General features: G+C 42.1%; 1 long non-coding RNA gene across 1 annotated transcript; it reads right to left on the minus strand.

Annotated features, from left to right (window-relative positions):
- Positions 1–912: 912 nt before the first annotated feature.
- Positions 913–9,936, minus strand: LOC142046189 (uncharacterized). The gene is made up of 3 exons (XR_012655088.1): positions 9,769–9,936; positions 3,555–3,737; positions 913–1,032 (listed from the first exon to the last, which is right to left on the minus strand). It is a non-coding gene; the product is annotated as an uncharacterized LOC142046189 (long non-coding RNA).
- Between the last annotated feature and the right edge of the window lie 7,187 nt (positions 9,937–17,123).

The following is a 17,123-nucleotide window of genomic DNA, read 5'->3' on the forward strand; positions in this document are numbered from 1 at the left end:
ACAGACCGGCACAAGATAAGCAGCCATTCAGTAGTTATATAAGAAGACTTTCCAGACTCTATACTGCTGTCCTTGAAGCTATTGAATGGCTAAAAAGTGGGATGCCTACCTACGTTCTCTTGACACTTTTGATATTTTTTAACTTATATCTCTCATTTGATCTCCCTACTTTATATTTTGTATTTTGAATTTTTGCCATCTTTATTGTACCGCCTGTGTGTTCATTAATAATAGATGCTCCAACACTTTATCTCAGCTTATAATAAGTATTTTAAAAACATCTCTCTCTTGGGCTCTATGCGCTACTGATATGAGTTAAAGATACCATCACACAAGAGCTAAGCCAGAAGATTCCATAGCCCTAAAACCAGAAAATAAACAATCAGAAATAAGACCACAGACCCTATCTCACCCTTAAATATCAGCCAATGTCACAGACTTCCTTCCCCAAAGAGATGGGCATAGCATTGTAGTCTGAGAGTCAGGTTATTTCAGCCCAAGCATGGAGTTAGTTTCAAAGCTGAGGGGGACTCAGTGGAACAGTCCTGCTGATAGCACCCTATTGTAAACTAAGGGTTGTTCAGCTGAGTCCCTCCAATGTTTGTGGTTGCGATAGACATGGGAGAGACACGACCTGTAAGTAGGTTTCATGCCATCCAGGTCTTTATATATCAAAACCAACACTTTCAACCCCGCTACAAAAGGCAGCCAATGCAGATCATGGAAAGCAAAGACTCCATATGCATCCAGTGAAATACACTGCTTAAGATGTAAGCCATCATATTCTGCATAAGGTTCAGTTTCCAAGTTGGTGTAAGGTGTGGGCCTATGTAGAACACTCTGCAGTAATATAAATTTGAAATTACAAAGGCATGGATTACATTAGCAATGTCTGTAACCAGCAACCTCTGCCCTTGTGATTAAGATAATGGTCTGAGACTCAGGAGCTCTGGGTTCAGTTCTTACTCTTCCACAGGCTTCTGGGTGGTCTTCAAGCCACAATTTCTCTATCTCACTTCCCCATCTGTAAAACTGGGATAATAATAACAATAAAACTACCTTACTTCAAAGGACTAATGTGAGAATAAATCCTTTGGGAGGCATTCAAATACTCTTATGATGGAGACATATAAGTAGAAAGAAAGAAACGGTTGCAATATCCTGGCCTGATGGAGATGAAAAGGGGCTTTCTTAGACACTGCCACTCACTGATCATCTAACAGCAGCTGAGGACCCAAAAATACCCCAAGACTGTGAACTCTAGTAGCAAACTTTCAAAGGGGAAGATATAATCCACATCGTATCTTCTGGTTTCCAATCACCACAAACTTATCTACATAAACCTTCAGACAGTCAACCAGAATTTTGACTAACCACTGCCCAAAGCATCCAACAGCTCTAACTGGGTCTCTAAAAGAGATATGGAGTTACTGGCACACAGCAGCCAAAACTGACCTCCCAATGACCTCATACACTCATTGAACAGGAAAAGAGAAAAGATGAAACCTTGTTGAACATCTCATGACAGTGCCTTTGGGGAGGGGAATCACCCAACCACTCTCTGGGAGTCCTCTCAAGTGAAGAAAAGAACCACTTAAAAGCAGTCCCATCCATTTTCATTGCATTATGCAAGCAAGTCAATAGCTTTGCATGATCTATGGTATGAGAGGCAGCTGATAGATCTAACAATAGCACCAGGAACACCTGACTAGCATCCATTACCAGAAGATGATCATCTACCATTGACTTCACCACCATTTTTGTGCCAAATCCAGAACCAGACTGATATGGGGCAAGGAAATCTGAGGCATCTAGGTTCTCAGAAATGTTCTCACCATAATCTTCCCTATACTTGTAACCAGAAACAGGAAATTATATATTATATATTCATCATTTCTTGAGTAAAGATCACACAACAATTTCTTTAAGAACAGCTGGCAACCTGTTCTCCCTAATAAAAATGTTGAAAATCTCCATAAGCAGAAGACTTAGAGTCTCCCTTCTGGTCTTCACCATCCAGGAAAGAGAAGGGCCTGAAAGACAGGTTTGGAAAAAAGGGTTGATCCCCACAAAGTAACCAGAAATTTCCTCACAATGGGAAGAACTTGAATCAGCCACCCAATGAAGGCAGTTTAGATTAAGCATGCTGTGCACCATTCAAACAAATCCAATTTTGCAGATGCAATGTTAGAAGCAAAGAATTTTTTCTTTTCCTGCCGTACAGCCCTGGCATTAAAATCCAAAATTCTCAAAGATGCAATCTGTCAGATTCAATGTAAGACTTCCAATATTGGCTCTATAATCATCTCTCCCACTTCATCCATTGCAGGTCATCTGAAAACCCAAGTGATATGTGAGAACAAAGCCAGAAAACAGGACACCTAGGGCATGCTATTTCAATGGTTGCGGAGAAAAGTTTGTAAAAAACCCTGCCACACTTCAAGAGAGTGGTCCATCAAAGGAATAATCTCTTCCCTTACAGCCTTTTCGACATTCTCTGGCTCCATTAACTTCTGAGGGTGGACCACTGAAACTCTGTGCCATGGAAACACCTTAACGCAAAAGAAATTTTAAAAAATACTGGGTTTGTTTACAGATTTTTTCCCCATTCTTGATCCCTGTTATGCGAATGCATGGTTTTCTTAAGTAGATCCGTTTCCTCACAAACACTACTGACCAGCTTCATTTTCCCTGGTGACAATTTTAGGCACAGGAACGCAGATAATCTCTGATATCAGAGACTCTTCTAATTCTAACCATAGAGTGGCTTTCCTCTATGGCATTCAATCACAAAGCATTACCCTCAGACTCCAGTTAGGAAATAAGTGGGAATCCTGGTGCCTGGCTAGTGTGTCAGGCATTATCTACTGATTCCAGAGATTTTACAAAAGACAAGAAGATGAATGATGGGTCTGGGCTGACAGTCTGGAGCCTCTTTGTGGGTTGCTGGCAGGAAATCAAGTCCAGTTCCAGTAATCCATGGAGGCATAAGTGTTTGTAGCCTAAGCTGAGGGGTAGAGAAAAATGTTAAGGCGCGTAGGAGACCAGAGGGCAGAGAGAGTATGCTGCTCCCGGGGAAAGGTCTAGCTGTAATGACTCGCCAGTAGAACCTATTGCAGCACTAATGTTAGCAACTTAGAGCCAGGTCCAGATGACATGGGAATCCATGGGCTGGATGTTGGTGGTGAGAAAGGCTGTCCCTTTGAAACAACTCTCCTTGTGCTCAAGGGTGGCCAAAGAATCCTTGGCATTCATAACACATGAAGTAATTAGCTAATTCTAAATCTCTGTCCATAGGGCCACAACCAGAATTGTCCTAAGAAGGGGGCCCAGAGCTCTCTCTCCCCTGCCCTGCATCCAGACCCACTCTCTCTCCCTTTCACTCAGCTCTACATATGTTCTACCTCCTACAGCTCCGTTCCGGGCCCCACAGTCTTCACCTCACATTGCACCACCCCCAGCACCAACGTCCTGCACCCAGCACACAACCTCCTTGCCCCATGTCCAGCCTCAAGCTCTTATCCAGAGAGGCTGTCAGGCTGAAGAGCACTCACCTGAACTGTAGCCAGGCAGTTCTGGGAGCCCCAGACTCCATTATTCTCCTCCATCTCCACTTCACCAGGAAACACCAAAAGCCTGGATCCAATCTTTCCACTCTCCTGGGAAGTTCCTGGTGCTCCATGCTCCACTTCTCCCTCAGGGCTGGGGACGCCCAGTTCCCACTGGTACCAGAAGAGCTGCAAAGGTGAGCAAAGCCAATCAGGTACCCAGGATCAAAGCACCACTCAAATTTGGCTCAGCTGCCCCTGCGTCATGACGGAGATTGACAAGGTCACATGTCCAGCTCCAGAAAGAGGCCCCCATTGTATCCCTGTCTGTCCACTGTGTTACAACTGCATGTGTCTGATCAGCCTTTCCTGATGGGGTTGAGAGTGACAGATATTTCATGTCTTCTATGCATGTGTTCATCTTAGGGATCATTGCCTGCCCTGTAACCAAGCTGTCTGTCATCTGTTTTCAAAGATGAATACCACAATGGTATCGTGAGTTGAAAACTGGTAAGTACGTGGTAGGAAGGGGTTAGGCATTGCTGCTCACTTGCACCATGCAGTGTCCTGCTCTGCAGTGACAGTCCTTGTTGGTTGTTACTACACAGATACAGGAAGCAGCTTCTTTTGTTTACATTTCATTTTCTACTTTCTTTTCAAAAGAGAACTGCAGATCTCAACCAGAAGAAGAAGGGCTAGGGTCCAATGGGGAGGCAATGAACAGATCTCAAGGCAGACTATATTCTTTAAGCATCTGAGACTCCAAAATCCCTAAGAGCAGGTGATGGGACACTAGATGGGGAGAGATCTGAGTTACTATAGAGAATTCTTTCCCTGGTATCTGCCTGGTGGGTCATGCTCACATACTCAGAGTCTAACTGATGTCATATGTGGGGTCAGGAAGGAATTTTCCCCCAAGTCAGATCAGCAGAGACCTGGGGTGGGGGGTTGGTAGGGTTGTCTTCCTCTGCAGCATGGGGTATGAGTCATTTGCAGGTTTAAACTAATGTAAATAGTGAATTCTCTGTAACCTGAAATTTTTAAACCATGATTTGAGGACTTGGGTAACTCAGGCTGACTTTAAGGGTCTATTAAGGAATAATACACCAATGCAGGTGGTCAGACTAGATGATCATGATGGTCCCTTCTGACCTTAAAATCTGTGAGCCTACTTCTTACTTACTATTTTGTACAAGACAATTTTTTCAGATTTTCATGTATGCCTAAATTGTGACATCAGCCAACTGGACAGCAGGCTGTTCCCTCAGACACACACTCTGGAAGGAATTCCCTCTTGGCATAGCCCACCATTGCTTTCTAACTTTAGCTACTGAACATTGGGCATCTGCTTTTTGATTTAATGTCTGTCATATCTTGGCCCATCTGGCCTTGCATCTTGGAGGTCAGCTCCTTCCTGCTGGTGGGAAGACAAAATGTTCCTTGGACAGAATAAACACAGCGAGCAGCTCCATTAACAACATCAGCACATTTGGAGAGCCTCCTGCAACCAGCCATTGCCGTTCTCAGAGTTAGAACTCTCACATCATTGGTTGGGCGTGCGTTTTTCACACTGCCCGGGGACAATTGTTTATGTCCAGCTCATGTTTTGTGAATGTTCAAATGTCTCGTGCGCTTATTTCCCCATATGAAGATGCATGGGAATCTGTGACCATGGTTACACGTGCACTGTTGAAATTTTAGCCCCTAAACTCTTGTAATGTGAAACTCACTTAGTTTCAGGTTTCTTTTTAAATTGAAAAGTTGTCCCAGGTGTATTTGTCTCCTGAGCTCTGCAAACCTTTTGTGGCACACTGCATCCAGCTGAACTGACCAGGACTGATTTACAGTTCTGCATGCAAAGCTTGTAGTTCCACATGATTGTGTAGCAAAACTAAGTTAAACTTTGTAATTTTTGACTTTGAGTTTTTGGATTCATTTGAATTCTTAGGGGATCGGAGGAGGCAAACGCACATAGACTGGACATGAAGGAAAGGCTGTCAGAGACTCCTCCAAACCCAAAGTACCAAATGTCACACAGCTATCAGATATACTTTTCTCTTTCACAGAAGGAGAGCAAAGATATCCAAGTGACTCAACAAAACTGGAAATACCTGCAGGGAATAAAACAAGCTTGCCAGCTGAATTTCATCCACTACTCAAGTGTCAAAGAAATAGTCATTTATAGGCTATCACAAAGCGGTAAAATCATTATAAAATAAATCCCTCAAAGACGTATTTGCTCTTCTGCCAGCATTAGTGTTTAACAATTTTAACTCCAACTGTGTGAAAAGAGTAGAAAGAGAGAAATTTCTTGAACTCAGAAGACAGTAAGGCCTCCAAAAACACCTGGATAACTTAGCTTGGCTCAGCATGCTAGAATCCTCTTACTAGTCCCAGAACATCTTTAATTGTTAATACCTTTGCTAGCATAAATTTCCCCCACCCATCTTGAAGAAAGGCCTCTGCAATTCTTCTGTACACCCTTACCTCCATGGCTTTTGACCTCAATTTCCATTTCCTCGCTGAAAAAACGGTTTCTCCTTAAACTTGTCTCGAGTTTAAATATTTCATTATAGCTTTATCTCCCAAACATCTTACATACAAATGAACAGCTGGATTTCTAATGCTTTCCTTCCAGCAGAGAAAGGGTAGTACAATAATATTTGGCTAATGATAATATCTGGCTAATGAGTTGGTCTTCTGCCACATTTTAACTCTTAGCTTTTATGTAATTCAGCAAAGGAAGAATTTTTTTCCTGTTAATTTGCAACTTTTCAAACAAATTACAACAAATATTACTCATGTCTCACTTCCTAAACCTCACATTTATAATTGGAAAAAGATTTGGGGGTGAGAGAGGTTGATCTAGTCATTTATTAATGACAGGGAGGTTCAGGCTACATCTATTCAATGGGGGAGTACATTGAAGCAGATTCCCTCAGTCCTGCAAATAAAAGTTCTCTGATTGTTCACATTTGCCAAGTAAAGGTTCCCTGGTCAGCTGCCTGCTGACAGCCATTGAAAGCCAGTAGCTGGGGATATTGTACTCTTCACAAGGCACATTGAGAAAAAACATTGTTACTCCACAGGAAAGATCATGACATCTGTAACTAACAACTAAAAGGGCACAGCAAAATCAGTGGGAAATGTGCATTCAGTCAGGTCTCTAATTTATAGTTACATAAATATATGATTTATGAAGGGCTTTTTGGGTGCTTGCATCTGCTGCAAACATTAGTTTGATTCAGCAATAATGGCTCATTCTCAGGTTATTGTGCTTTGCTACATGCTAGATCTATTGTGCTAGAGATTTTGTAAAGGATATTATTAACATAACTTTGAAAGTTAGGCACAAAATGTCCATGCAATTGCTGTGGTTGCGTACATTGATCTGGGAGTGCAACTGGCCATTTGATCTTGCAATTACTGTATTTACGTACAAAGCACAGTAACTGCCTGCACAAACAAGGGGTAAAATGTAATATGCAAGTTTGCATTCATAAGTGCATATTTCTAGATTTGAAAATCAGGCCATCTGTATATTATTAGGTGCATCATTTGGGAAATCTAAACTAACAATTATGGTTAGTATTTATTTATACTGTAGTAGCACCTCAGAGCCCCAGTCATGGACCAGGACCCAATTGTGCTAGCTGCTGTACAAAAAGCTAACAAAAAAGTGATCCCTGCCCTGTTTATTTTAACTGCTCCCACAATATGAGGAGTTGGAAGTCATTCTATCAGGTACTACTGCGACAAACCCCATAGATTACCTGTCAGTAAATGTGGCTTTAGAAAGATAACTTCCATTATATCATTCTGCATGGACCTGCATTCTCAATGTCTGCAGTATTAACAGTGTCCATACGGATGTAGAGAGGCAAACAAGCACTGATTATTTTGTAGAGTTGCTCCCATGCTCTCCTGACCCCATACCTCATTGGCATGTACAGCGTTGGCTGAACTTGCTTAGCAGTTCTCTTCCCCCACCCTTATCCCTCACTTATCTCTCTACCCCGGTCCTTCACACATAGGGTATGTTCCCTTCATCTTTTTTTCCTCTCCATTTGACTGCTCAGCACTCCCTTTCCCGGCATCCTCTTCCACAAGCTTCCCGAGTCTTTCATTGGATAGGAAAGGAGGAGCTAAGGGGAGACGTCTAAACAGTTGATAAGGGGAAGGAGCAGCAGGAGCCCAAGCAACCCACATCCCTGACCCTGGCTAGACATCACAGATACAGCAGAGAAGGCCAGAGCCTCTGAGTCTAACAGAGGGATAATAGGAGAGAATCAGGCAGGGTGGTCAGAGGCTGGGAGAATGAGAGAGAAGCAAGAGAATGTCATAGCAGATGAGTAAACAGGGGAAGAATGACATCCCCCAGAGGGTGGAGAGAGCAAGTGGAGTACCAGGGAGAATGTCTGCATTAAATTCACAGATAATGTTGAATTTCCAACGTGAGAAGGTCACATACAAATTGGCAGGAGGAGACTTTCCCTAATGGCTTAAAAATCAGATGGCATCCCTGAAAGCAGTCCAGGACATTTATTTTAAATCTCAAGATTTGTAATGCAATCTCATTATTTTTATGGGATGGGAGGAAGAGATGTCTAACCTGATTTCTAAAGGTGAGACACTGGCAGATAATATAAAGAAATAAAAAGACATGTACTGTTGGCACTTTGGTCTAGTAGACTGAGTTCAAGCCACATGACAAGAACTTCAGGGTACTGTTCATGGCTCTCTTGTGCAAGTCACTTACAGCAACCTTTCTGTGTCATTTCTTCCCCATCTTTAAAACATGAATAATAATAGTTACCTCACAGAAGGATACATTTTAAAAAATGTGTACAGGATTTTGAAAAATTAAAGGACTGCACACAGTGAGTACAACTTCTTAACTTCTAGATACAAACGTCTGCAGTAACGTTCTGGTCTGGCCCCCACTGGGTCATATCCTGAGACGTGCTGAAAGCTCCCACTGAACTTAATAGGATTAACAGGTACTCAGCACCTCTCCATTTTTTACTAGAAGGGTCTAGTCCTAAAAGGCACTGGGAACCCTCATCTTTCACTGGCACTAAGCCCTGATCTACATTACGAGTTTAGGTAGAATTTAGCAGCATTAGATCTATTTAACACTGCACCGTCCACATGACGAAGCCATTATTTTCAACTTAAAGGGCTGTTAAAATCAATTTCTGTACTCCTTCCCCGACAAGGGGATTAGCGCTGAAATCAACTTTGCCAGGTCTAATTTGGAGTAGCATGGACGCAATTCGATGATATTGGCCTCCGGGAGCTATCCCAGAAAGCTCCATTGTGACTGCTCTGGACAGCGCTCTCAACTCAGATGCACTGGCCAGGTAAACAGGAAAAGGCTCACGAACTATTGAATCTCATTTCCTGTTTGGCCAGCATGGCAAGGTGCAGGTGAGTGCAGATCTCATCAGCATAGGTGACCATGATGGAGTCCCAGAATCGCAAAAGAGCCCCAGCTTGAACCAAACGGGAGGTACAGGATCTGATCGTTGTATGAGGAGATGAATCTGTGCTATCAGAACTCCATTCAAAAAGAAAAAATGCCCAAACATTTGAAAAAATCTCCAAGGGCATGAAGGACAGAGGCTACAACAGGGCCCCACAGAAGTGCCGTGTGAAACTTAAGGAGCTGAGGCAAGCCTACAAAAGAAAACAGAGAGGCAAATGGCTGCTCCTGATCAGAGCCCCAGACATGCTCCTTCTATGATGAGCTACATGCCATTCTAGGTGGTGCAGCCACCACTATCCCACCCCTGTGCTTTGACTCTGTCAATGGTGTAGCACGCAACAGGGATGCGGGTTTTGGGGATGAGGAAGATAGTTTCTCTGCTTTCTTGCTGTGAGCTATTTTCCCTGGCAGCCAGGAACTGTTTCTCACCTTGGACCTGGAGTCAGTACCCCCCGAACCGACCCAAGGCTGCCTCCCTGACCTGCCAGGTGGAGAAGGGACCTCTGGTGAGTGTACCTTTGTAAATATTATACATGGTTTAAAAGCAAGCGTGTTTAATGATTAACTTGCCCTGGCATTCGCGGCCAGTACAGCTACTGGAAAAGTCTGCTAATGGAGCAGAAATCCTCCAGGAACATCTCCATAAAGCTCTCCTGGATGTACTCCCAAAGCCTTTGCAAAAGGTTTCTGGGGAGGGCAGCCTTATTCCATCCTCCATGGTAGGACACTTACCACACCAGGCCAGTAGCACGTAGTCTGGAATCATTGCATAACAAAGCATGGCAGCATATGGTCCCAGTGTTTGCTGGCATTCAAACAACATCCATTCTTTATCTCTCTCTGTTATCCTCAGGAGAGTGATATCATTCCTGGTCACCTGGTTGAAATAGGGTGATTTTATTAAGGGGACATTCAGGCGCGCCCATCTCCCATCCCATTTATGTTCTCCAGGCACCTCTGACCAACCTCACTGAGGCCGACCAGAAGCACACATGTCTGCCCAGGCATCCCAACCAACCTCACTGAAGTTGGCTAAAAGAGCACCCTGGAGATGACGATGATGGCTACCAGTCATAATGCACCATCTGCTACCAAAAGGCAACGAGCTGCAGTTGTGTAGCAATGTAGTACCGCATCTGCCAGCAGCACCCAGGAGATGTACAGTGACAGTGAGCTGAGTGGGCTCCATGCTTTCCATTGTATGTCATCTGCACAGGTAACCCAGGAAAAAAGACGAGAAACGATTTATTGCCGTTGCTTTCATGGGGGGCGGGGGCTGATGTCATTTACCCAGAACCACCCGCAAGAATGTTTTTGCCCCATCAGGCATTGGGAGCTCAACCCAGAATTCCAATGGGCGGCAGAGACTGCAGGAACTGTGAGATAACTACCCACAGTGCAATGCTCCAAAAGTCAACGCTAGCCTCGGTACTGTGGATGCACTCCACTGACTTAATGGTCTTAAGTGGGGACACGAACAATGGACTATATAAAATCAATTTCTAAAAAATCAACTTCTATAAATTCGACTTAATTTCGTAGTGTAGACTTACCCTTAGTGGGAGCCAGGATGGAAGATCTCGCAGAATCTCTCAGCATTTCAGCAGAATCAGGCCCTAGGTCAGGTCTGAAAAGGTTTTGGAATTTTTAATTTTCACACTTCTCAAGCTCAGTTTACATTGTCTGGTTTTCTGTCTTTCAAATCAAGTCAAAGTCTTACTTTTGTCTCATAGGGATTTAAGGAGAAACATGACCTTCTTTCATTAAAAGCTGCTCCTTATCACAGATCGTCTTGATTTGTGTTATTCTGGTAACAGGGGGATCATGTAACCAGGAGTGTTTATTTTCTATCAGGCAATTAAGGTTCAGAGATATAGCCGTAATTCTATGGGCTTACTTGCAAAACTATGTGCTCACTTACACCTGGACTCAGATGGACCTGGGCACTCTGGCACCAGTTACCAAAGCTATTTGTATATGAACTTATCAAGGGCTCTGTGAGGGCAAACAAAGACTATTCAATCAGGACCTGCAAACCTTGGCTGTATAAACAAAAATCTTATCATTTTTAGAAAAACTATTGATTTTTGTATCATGTTCCTCTTTCCCCCGACAAATTAGGAAGATGTAGCACTGAAGGCTCCGATTACAGAGAAAAGCAACCCAAATGCAATTTCTAAAGCAGACTTTTATTTCCTTGTTCTTCTGCGATTTCTCTGTCTGCTTAATTTTTCCATATCAAACAACTGCTCACCTGAATTCACTTCTCTCTTGATCTTAGCACCTGTGCAGGATTCTCAGATCTAATCTCCTAGGCATGAGACTGGGTGAACTCTCTTTTCTCTAAATGTGTGTATAAACCTTCAAGGTAGGAATATCAGGATAGAACACAAGCCAGGTCACACAATGGCTATCATATACTTGTTTGCTAGGCGAAACAAGCCAAACTCTTTCAGTCTCCTTTCATAAGAGAGGTCCTCCATTCCCCTGATCATGCCAGTAGTCCTTCTTTGAACCTGTTCCAGGCTTCTTGAAAATGGATGACCAGAATTGTACACAATATTCCAGATGTGGTTTTACCAGTGCCTTGAACAATGGTATTAATGCATTCATTATCTGCTGGAAATACCTTGCCTGATACATGCTAGGATCACATTTGTTTCTTTGGGGTTTTTTGAACAGCCTCGTTACATTGGCAGCTCATAGTCATTCTGTGATTGACTAATACACCCAGATCTTTCTTCCCCTCTGTCATGACAAGCCTCTAGCTTATAGCAGAAATTTTTATTAGCCCCTAAAATCATGACCGTGCACTTTGTACTATTAAATTTCATCCATTTCTATTACTCTCATCCTCTGGGTCATCCAGTTCTTGTATAGTATTCCTGTCCTCTATATTGATGATGCTTCTCAATTTTGTGTCATCAGCAAGTTTCATTAGCACACTCCTACTTTTTGTGCCAAGATCATTAATGAAAATAAACTAGTAACCTCCCTCCAGCCCGATAGCTATCCTTTCAGCACAACCCATTGTCAATCACCTTTCTTTACCTACTTTGTAAATCCTGTACTAATCCCTATCTTCTCCAGTTTAACTACTTATTTCCCATGTGGTACCGTGTCAAATGCTTTACTGAAGTCCAGATAGATTAGAAGTACTGAATTTCTCTTGTCTAAGAAATCCTTTATTTTTTCAAAAAAAATTCCCAGCTAGTGTGGCACAATCTAATTTTGGTAAACCCATGTTGCGTTTTATTCCCTTTTTCATTTCCCTCCATGTCTTTAATCATTCTTTCAATCAAAATGTGTTCTAAAGTTTTGCATACTATTGAGATCAGCCTAATGAGTCTGTAGTTGTCCAGATCACTTTCCCCGCCTTTCTGATATATAGGTGCTACATTTGCTAGTCTGCTCGTCTCCACTCGTACAGTACCATCCCCAGTTGATAGACTTAGAAATCTTTGCTACCAGACTTACAATGTCATGTGCCAGTTCATTCAGTATTCTGGGATGGAGATTATTCGGTTCCCCTGATTTGAGCACATTAATCTCAGAGTTTTATTTTCCCCGTAGTATGTGTTCATTTCCATTTCTATACACTCATACATATTAGCCATCCTGCTGTCCCCACCCACCATATTCTACACTAACCTTCCTTACTGAAAACTGAGGCAAAGTATTAATGTAATGTTTCGGTCATACCTAGATCATCTTTAATGTCTACCCTGTTCTCACTGCATAGAGGACCTGCTTCTTCTCTTCTTGTTCACTTTTTATTTATGCAGCTAAGGAACCTTTTATTATTTGTTTTAATTTCTCTTGCAAGCTTGACTTTTGGCAATTTGCACTTTATCCCTAATTTTTTTTAACTTCCAAGATGTAGCTTTCTTTGCTGATCAGTCTCATCTTCCATTCTTTGTAGGCTCTCTGCTCACTTGCAATGTTCTTTTGAGGTGTTGATTCATCCATTTAGGCCTGCAGCCTTTCCCTACATGTTTTTCCCATTGCTTAGGATTCCAGGTAGTTTTTGAACCTTTGACCTAAAGAAATTCCCAGCCTCCTAAACATTTAAGTCCCTGAGCTCTTCAGTCAAGTTGACTGTACGTACTAGTTCCTTCATTTTCCTAACGTCTCTCCTTTTGAAATAAAAAACCTTAGTTACTAACCTGTTTTTTATTAGCCTTTCATTTAATTTAAACTGAATCATCTCAATCATTTGATCCAAAATTATTTTCAATGTCCTCACTTCTTACGACAACCAGATTTAGAATAGCATTACCTCTTGTTGGTGCAATGACTATTTGGTGAAGACATCTATCAACTGTTACATCCAGGACCCTATCATTATTAGCAACATGTGATCTGCAATCTATATGTGGTACGTTAAAGTCTCTCATAAGGCCATAATTTCTGTTAGTATTTATCTCTTGAATAATACTAAAAAGATCCATATCCAAATCTAACCCTTGCGGTATTTAGCAGACCTCTAACACTCCCCAATATAACCTCTTATACTGCCCTTCCACACAGAGATGTTGACACAAATTGATTCTGTTTTATCAGTGCTTTCACTTATGTCTTTACAGCCTACCAGATGATTGATGTACAATGCTACTCCACCACTTGTGTCTTAATTTCTCTCTTTCCTGAACAGTGCATACCTTTTAATACCTGTATTCCAGTCAGAAGTGCTATTGTTCAATGTTACTGTTATGCCTATATCCAGTTTCATGTCCTGCATCAGTAACTATAGTTCCTCCAGCTTTGTTTCCCAGGCTCCTCGCATTAGCATACAAACGTCTCAGTTGTTTCTCTCTGAACTCACCCAATTTCCTAGCCAAATTAGGTATAGTCCTTTTGCTATCCATATGCCTAGCTTCTGTTATTCCTTTATCCTTTACAATATCCTCATTTACTTCATTTTGATCTTCCTGTGAATTAAAACCAGACCTCTCCCAACTTTCCCCCTGCATTTCTTAGTTTAATGCTCTTCTTAGCAAACCTGCCAGCCTAGTCCCAGAAGGATCAATCCTTTGACAGTCTTTGGCAGTGAGGACTGCCAGATACTAGAATGAAAGATTAGCAACCTGTCCCAACTGGAATCCAAAATCTAAACACCCCTAACCTTGGAACTTTCAAGATCTGAAGCTGGCCCTGAATCCAAATGTTGCGATTAGGCCATTTCCCTGCAATGGGCCAAACAACATCCCTGTTCTGAACACCTGAAAGATTTGGATTTGGAAACTCAGTTTTAAATCAAGTTTTTGTGTCTCAGACCTGCCTCATCTATTTATTTTTTTCACTGGGTTGCTGAGGTATGCGTCTCCTGAATGCACTAGCCTGTAACGGAAGCCTGAGATAGAGGGAAGCCTGTCTTAGATTCTGCTAGGTAAACAAAGCCTTGTGGGACAGGAGAGAGTTACTTAGAGAATAGGATGACTAACAGACTGTTTACAATGCAGTCTACTGATTGCAAGAATGTTGCATACCAGTGTGACTGCTACTGAGTGGAGCAAGTTCTTCCAGTAAAAACATGATGCCAATTAACATTTATCCTGGGCTGACAAGGCTGTTTCGCATGTAGTTGGCTTTACCCCTCGTGAGGCTGCAAGCACTGGAGGTTTTCCAAGATGAGCGAGTTGTCTGATACATAGTTACTCCATCAATACAACCAGCCTCCTTGTTATATATTCATCCAAGCATTGCTAATAACAAAAAGAATGAATTATACGACAAAATGTATTTTTAAAGACCTCTCAAAGAAAGTGATTTTCTTCTCTTGTCTTATCGCCCAAGAAAAGCCTTAAGAGAATAAATATTAATATATCCTCCTACAAACTGGTTATTCTCAGCTACATCTAATCTCTCACACCTGTTCAGACTCATTAACCCTTAATGTCTGACAACATTTTTACAATCTCTCGTTAAGGCAGACATTAATTAACTCAATCAACAGTGCAGAGCATGCAGCTGAAAATACAAAGCAGGGTACAATCTAATAGAAATGTATGGGTGCCAAATTATCCTGAGTTCCAACTACTCACTTTTCAAGGACAGATACAGAGTTGGCCAATGACCCCCTTTTCCCCAGGTTAACAGCCAACTCCTGCTTATCCAAGTTCTTCTACTGACCTCAGACAGAGCTCATGTAGGAATAACAGCTGGTTGAAGCTGAACCCAAGCAAGATAGAAGTTATGTTGCTGGACAGCAGAAAGCACTTTGAAGAGTTTGCAGCCAGGGGTAGTCTCCTTCGACTGAAGGCGCACACCCACAATTGGCCAATTCGGTCCACAGCTTAGGAGTGCTGCTGGTTTCGTCACTGGTGCTAAGTTCTCACATAGCAGCATCTGCATGTAATGCTTTCTACAGTCTCCATTTGGCAAAGAGAATCTATCCCATCCTGGCAAAGGACCACCTGGCCCTAGTTATTCACCCCTTCGTCATCTCTCGGCTGGACTACAGTGAAGCAATATACCTGGCCATGAAGCCTTAAGCGTTTAGGAACATCTGGTACAGAACACCACAGCACGTCTCCTCAGCAACACTGGCTACGACAAACACATCAAACCTGCTCCCTACACTGTCTTCCCCTAGAATATGGAATCAAGTTCAAGGTCTTGGTCTTTATCTTCAAGGTATTCCCTGGCCTGGGCCCAGGATAGCTAAAGATCATCAGGATGAAGACCAAAGTCAACAACCTTGCTTCTCTGGCATAATGAAACTTTCTGTAGTAAGGGTAAAGCTCATCTGTGCAGGAGATTGGCCCCTGAAAGAAGCTCTATCTGAGACTGCGAAATTAACTCCCTGAGGAACGACAGACCATTGCAAACCTGCACATTCTGCAGTAAGTGCAGGACACATTTCTTTGACGTTGCCTTCTCTAACAAACATATAGCAACATGTGCATATATTTAAACTCCAAAGCAATATGCTCCGCTGTATACGCTTTTCTCCCTGGAGAGAGGATGAAAGAATGAACTAAATATCACATTTGCCTAATGCACTGCTGAAAAGCACTCTGAAATTATAGAGATGAGTGCAATATGAGGATCTAGATAGAAAAATAGAAGAGAAATGAGATTAGCAGGATCTAGCCCAAAAGGTAAACTGCTTATCCAAAAAAGAAGCATCTCCTTTGAGGAGATGAGAAATGGAATTAGGTTCATCTCAGGAATAATACGGATGTAGTTTGGGTTGTCCATATTTTAACAAATATATGGCCTGGAAGAGAGGCAGAGCCTAAACTACTAGTTACAGGAGCTTAAAGATACCACAAGGTTGAGCATGGTACAAGAAAATAGACAGACACGTCTAGAGAACTCAAGAAACTTCAGACACAAATGGAATGATAACTGCCATATCCAGATTGGTGGGGAGCAGTAGTGCATGCTCTGCACTGTTGATTGAGTTAATTAATGTCTGCCTTAACGAGAGATTGTAAAAATGTTGTCAGACATTAATGGTTAATGAGTCTGAACAGGTGTGAGAGATTAGATGTAGCTGAGAATAACCAGTTTGTAGGAGGATATATTAATATTTATTCTCTTAAGGCTTTTCTTGGGCGATAAGACAAGAGAAGAAAATCACTTTCTTTGAGAGGTTTTTAAAAATACATTTTGTCGTATAATTCATTCTTTTTGTTATTAGCAATGCTTGGATGAATATATAACAAGGAGGCTGGTTGTATTGACGGAGTAACTATTGTTACTGATTCAATCAGAATCTTTTTGTAATGATTAAAAGACAATTAAACTGGGTTAGGGAGGTGGGGGGAAGGAAGGGCTTTAAGATGAAACAGGATTACACAAAGACAACAATTCTTAAAACCTGCATTTAAAGAGTTAGGGGCAGATTCCTATTTGAATGTCCTCCAGTTCATACTAACGAAAATATCGAGAATGGAAGTGTGGGGCAGCTTATTAAAATAGATCCGCACACAAGCTCTTTGTAAAAACATGACTGGCTCTTACGTTAAAGGCCATATGTCACTTTCAACTGCCGGTATCAAAAAGCAAGACTCTAAAACCCCCACTCCCTTAAACATAACGACATCATGCATTTCATTTGGGGGACGACTCCTTGTATC

This window comes from Chelonoidis abingdonii, chromosome 2 (genome assembly GCF_003597395.2).
Source record: "Chelonoidis abingdonii isolate Lonesome George chromosome 2, CheloAbing_2.0, whole genome shotgun sequence".
In the NCBI taxonomy this organism is placed as follows: domain Eukaryota; kingdom Metazoa; phylum Chordata; order Testudines; family Testudinidae; genus Chelonoidis; species Chelonoidis abingdonii.